Genomic DNA, 6,000 nt, shown 5'->3' with positions numbered 1-6,000 from the left:
TATTAACGTGTCCATTCATCATTAATAATCGTTAAAAACAGAATCTTCAATAAATATTTGTCTCCAATGGGTTCGAAGTTCAAACCCGCTCGCTGGGTGTTGGGATATTGAACTACCTACCACGCCTATGAAAAAAACTGATAAAACTCATTTTGTTTTTGCAAGTAGGCTTTTAAAAAGCACTTTTACACGTCCCAGTATTAACCCTACCACTGCTTCGGGACAATAAGTGGGCCAGTGCTGAGAAGAAGCAGCGTAAGAAAGCCAATCATTGATTTTTTACAAGTCATTTTTTGGAATTTATCGCAAATGTCATGTTACAAGTATCGCGCCATCTTGTCTTAATATTTTACTAACTTTTTTTTGCAAAAAAATAATTTATATTTTTTGCACTGCACCTTCATCTCACCTGATGAAAAGTGATAATCAGGCTGAAGGTGGAAGCGAGTTTCCCCCGGAATAATAATTTTATTCTTTCATTCATTTCATTCCTTAATTTAAAAGTTTTTTGTAATACGGGGTTGGGATCCGAACCTGAAACTGTAAGCTATGCCTTAATTTTATTATGTTCAATGCATTTTAAAAAACTAAGTAACACAATATGCAATAAATCTCTAAACAGATATTTTTATGTCCATAAAAAAGACATTAACTATAATTTACTGCAATGTATGTGGTAAAAGTGCATAGTTACTTACGTTAAATAATATCGTAAATAATTATTTAAAAGACTAGTAAAGATTTATCTCACAAACTTAAAAAATTAAATACTTAACTTACTTTCTTTAGCAATTTTGAATACATAACAGTGCAACTGAAATCTTCCCAATGGCCCCCACTTTGGGGACGCTGGGAAGAAATGAATGGCTTTAGAGATATCGAAAAGAAAAAGTTTTTATTCACGTTATTAGGCTTGCTTTTAAAATTTATAGTTTTATTTTCTGTTGTCACGTTGTTGTTAAAAACAGTTTTTAAGACAATTACAATATCATACGATTGCTAAACTATTAATTAAACCTAATTACACTTTTATACTAAACTCAAGTCCATTCACTTGAAATTGTAAAGAAATCGCCCGTGTTCACAAACATTACTTCGAGGTCTCATAGTGCGCGTGGACGCACAGGGTGACACACGAACCAATAATAAAGCTCTATTCAACGCTGTGCGTTCGATTTGCTGCTTCACTTAAGCAAGCATCGTTTGTGAATACGGGCGGTAGTTTCTTTTCTTGTCAATGGACCGAACGAATCGTTTCATAACCGATTGCATACTAATAGTTTTCATTAATAGAATACGTAATTAACTAATTAGAATAATAATTGTAGTGTGCGTTGATTACACTTACTATGAACGTATCGACATAGATTCCAGTAGCTGAGGCAGGCCTGGCTCACTCCGCGTGGTACATCCGATAATTACCTACAGCGAAGCGCCCCGCCGGCGGGTATTATATCAGTCGAGTGTCACCGCGCGCTCGTCAGGACGCTGGCGTGCGTTGTAGTATGATTATAATTCTATGATCGAAGTATTATTTAAAAATGGACATAAAGAGAAAGAAATATTGTGCGGCGTTCGGGTGTTTAAATTCGAAAAGAAATTACCGGATTTATCTTTTTTTTTCGCTTCCCAAAGATGCTGAAAGGTATGTTGGTCATGTAGGTAATCAATAATAAAATTCTTAGGATAGTATAGGATTCTTTTTTTTTCTGTAATAGTATGTTTAATTTATCTGTCTTATGTTAAAATAGGTAGGTATGAATGAAGACATTGTAATAGAACAAGTTTTTTTAATCCTAATTAGGTATATTTGAAATGTTATTTTTACTTACCTACATACGTACCTCATTACAAATAAGTAGATTAATTATTTTTTCACTAGACAGCAACCCTAACAGCGTAANAGGCCTAATTCACACGAGAGCTTTTTTAACGTCCGTTAAAAAAGCGTTCAAATAGAACATAATATGCATACCCAAGCCTATTCCCAACGCTCTGCGTTGAAAATGCAACACTGCTCGATAAAAAAGCGTCGCGTTTTAAAAGCGCCGACGTGTGAACACGTACTTGGGTATGCATATGTTCTATTTGAACGCTTTTTTAACGGACGTTAAAAAAGCTCTCGTGTGAATTAGGCCTAAATGTATGACGGATTGTACAGCGCCCCTAGCGGGAAACGTTCAAAGACTTTTATTGCTGTACAGTATCATTATTTGGTAATTTACAAATAGACGTTCAATATACATAGATCATACATAATATTATGGTCATTTATTTCAATTTAACCTCTGGCGGTTTGCACATTATGTAATACGAGTATATTACTTACTTTACTCGTACAAGTAGGTACAGTGATAACTTGGTATTTTTCTTTATTAAAAATACTTTTTCTTAAGTTTAATGTATAGATAACAATAACAAACGTCAAAAGCAAGTCAAACTCCATACAAAAACACTGGTTAAGGTTACAGTTACGTACGATTAAAGTTAAGGTGGAGCAATTTAGGCGTATAGTTAATTAATTAATGACAGATGATATCCCCAGCTTACCTTAATTTTCAGTAAAAATATCGTAGGCCTACTTTACTGAGTGAGGTGAGAAGCCGTGTGGTGACGGCAGAGTAGAATACATTTGTCACCAACCCCTACTCTTCCCGCGGGTGTCGTAAGAGGCGACTTAGGGACTACACATCAAACAGAGAATGGGCAGCAGCGCTCTCTGAAAAACATCAATCTTTTAAACTGCGATTTCCAACCCGCCTGCCAAGCGTGGAGATTATGGCAAAACCCTCCACTATAGTGGAGGAGGCTCATAGTCCAGCAGTGGCCTGTAAAGGGCTGTTGATGATGATGATTGACTTTACTGAGACCTCACGCGGACTTTTTAAGAAGATATTGTGATGCTCTATTTTGTTTTAAGTATTTGCCTACTCATGCATGTTCACGAACACTTAATAATTCATAATCCAGCACTATATTCACATTAATATTAGACTAAACATTAATTTAGAATATATTTCTGCTACTTTGAGCTTTATTTTAAATTTTAACTATTAAGTATACTCTATGTAGTAATGAGACCGTAAATCCAGAATGTCTATTAAACTCTTAGAATGATAGCCGGATACATTTTGATATGAACGCAGCCTTTCTTGACTATTAATCAATTTCAACTCTTACTTCCTTCAGTTAAAGTTTAATATAGAAATCCGGTTTACGATCGCGAAGTTGAAACAAATGTTGTATTACCATATAAAGATACGCTTACGGATTTAAATATACAGATCAGGTGAAAAGATGGCTACTGGTAGAACTACAGTCTAGACTGGGAGAAATTATCGCAAATGATGTAGGTACATTTAGTTCACAAGATCTGGTGAAGGTCGCGGAAGGTGCCTGGATGCGAGCGGCACAGGACCGGTCGTTTTGGAAATCCTTGGGTAGGCCTTTGTCTAGCAGTGGACGTCATTTGGCTGAAACGAAGTTCACAAAGTAACAGTTATGATAGGTATAATTAGACCGATGCTATCCGTATGTTTCTGGTAGAATAGAATAGGACCACCCCCAATCTTCCCGTAGATGTCGAAAAGGCGACTAAGTGACAAATATGCGAACATCAGGCCTCCCCAACCCGTCTGGCCAGCGTGGGGAGTGTAGGCCAAATCCTCTATTTGCCTCTGGTAAATTAGAGAGTCGTGCTCCTGCAGTGGAGACTAAATGCCCTGATGATGATGATGATGATGACGAATATCTTTATGCCCAAGCAAATTTTGTGTACTTTATTGTTTTTTTTTTTGGTAAGCAGCGCATCGCCGTACTGTGGTTTAATTTGGTTGTGGTGATCAGTCATCCAACATCAGATCACAGCAAAGGTGGGCTAGCCTTAAAGATCGTAGCTATTCCAGTAGTCTCTCTCTCTCTCTCTCTCTCTGCGATCTTTTCTTTCTTTCTTTCTTTTCAGCCAAATGACGTCCACTGCTGGACAAAGGCCTCCCCCAAGGTTTTCCACAATGAACGGTCCTGCGCTGCCCGCATCCAGGCTCTTCCCGCGACCTTTACCAGATCGTCGGTCCACCTAGTAGGAGGCCTGCCCACGCTACGTCTTCCAGCCCGTGGTCGCCACTCGAGAACTTTCCTGCCCCAACGGCCATCGTCTCTACGAGCTATGTGCCCCGCCCACTGCCACTTGATTTCTCTTGATTGACTCTCTGCGATCACCCATCCGAAATCAGACCACTGCAAACGTTGCCTGACTTTAAAGATCGCAATTAATTTACTCATGCCACTGAGCTGCGAGCCTCGCTTAAAAGATGACGAATTTAGTATTCAATTTGTTGTTATAACATGTCGTTTGTCAGCGCCGAGGCATGCGAGGTGCGTTTGAATCAGACGGTTGGTATGCAACTTTGTTATTTAACACCCCAAGTAGCAATTGGTATTAATGGCAAAATCTTACTTGTCTTAACTCTATCTAAATTTACACTTAAGCTAAAACCAAATAAACTTAGGATAGAGATTTCTCTCTTTAAGAGTTTATATTCTTCATCGAGCACTACTTAAGCAAATTAAGAATATCCAAAACCAAGTTAAGTATTCTTGAGATAATTTGGTCTTAAGTTATTCTTAGCTTAAGTTAAAAAAAATCTTATTTTACTAAATTATGATTTTTTGTATACTCACTTAATACTAAATAGTATAGATGAAGTATTATTTAAGTGTTGCAAAGTAAATAAAGTATTCGTAGATTTACTTAGGACTCTTTAAAGACCATTGTCCTAGAAATAGTTTTCTGAAGATTAAGTTAATTAAATTTTTACTAGAATTAATACATTTTGAGAAAAAATACACTTTACGGGACGATTTCGATAAAACAGGATCACGCCTATTAATTCAAAGTAATGCACGCCCGCGGCGTGCGCACCTTATTGTATTAATCTTTATAAGTAAATTATGCTATTATAAGTAAACTCCAAATATGATTTACTAAAATGTTGTCTAAAATATTTTCAAAATTGTATGGTAAAGTTGGGTACAACATGATTATTATACAATGGAGTAGTTTCGTGATGTTAAAAACATTAGATTTAACTGAATGAAATTAAAATATAGACCAAATAAAAAGCCGGTGAAGTTATTTTTGAAATCCATCAAGAAATGGCTGAGAAATTAATTATTTAAATTACCTCCATATTTTTGCGTGGAATTAAACATAGGCGGTGCCGTAACGTCAGGCCACCTGTTCAAGTTTCAATCACCATACTTACCACCTCTAACGCATTGTCGAGAGTGACACTATAATGTCAAAGTCTTCTTCTTATTTTTATATAATACTAGCTTTCCGCCCGCGGCTTCGCCCGCGTGGAATTTTGTCTGTCACAGAAAAACTTTATCGCGCGCGTCCCTGTTTCAAAAACCGGGATAAAAACTATCCTATGTTCTTTCCTGGGACTCAAACTATCTCTATGCCAAATTTCATCAAAATCGGTTGCGAGGTTTAAGCGGGAAAGCGTAACAGACAGACAGACAGACAGACAGACAGAGTTACTTTCGCATTTATAATATTAGTTGGGATGGTCAGGTCTTGGATATGTCAAAAAAGGTTACACAATTTTACTAAGAAAGAATCTTGAGTGACCCTGGCTGAAAAATTAAAAACTACTATAATTAAAAAAATGGATCTGTCAACAGCACTGGACCAGGGGTGATTTACTGTTTGTACTCCGAATGACTGTCGTGATTACACCGATCAAAATGGCGCGAATATTTATTATGCGCAACATTAGGGCCCTATAACTTTTGTATTTGTAGAGATATTTTCATGATTCTTTCACAGTTATTATTAATTTTACTTATATTTTCAAGTTTTATTGAAAGGAAAACATTTTCCATTTAACTAACTAGGTGACAGTAGATACTTTTAAAAAATCTTAACATAATAAGTACCGAAAAATGTTACTAATACTTGTAATCCACACTAATTTACGCTTCTCATTTAACAAA

This window comes from Ostrinia furnacalis, unplaced genomic scaffold (assembly GCF_004193835.3).
Source record: "Ostrinia furnacalis isolate ACB-3 unplaced genomic scaffold, ASM419383v2 OfSCF1808, whole genome shotgun sequence".
NCBI classification, from domain to species: domain Eukaryota; kingdom Metazoa; phylum Arthropoda; class Insecta; order Lepidoptera; family Crambidae; genus Ostrinia; species Ostrinia furnacalis.
This window is presented reverse-complemented; position numbering follows the sequence as displayed.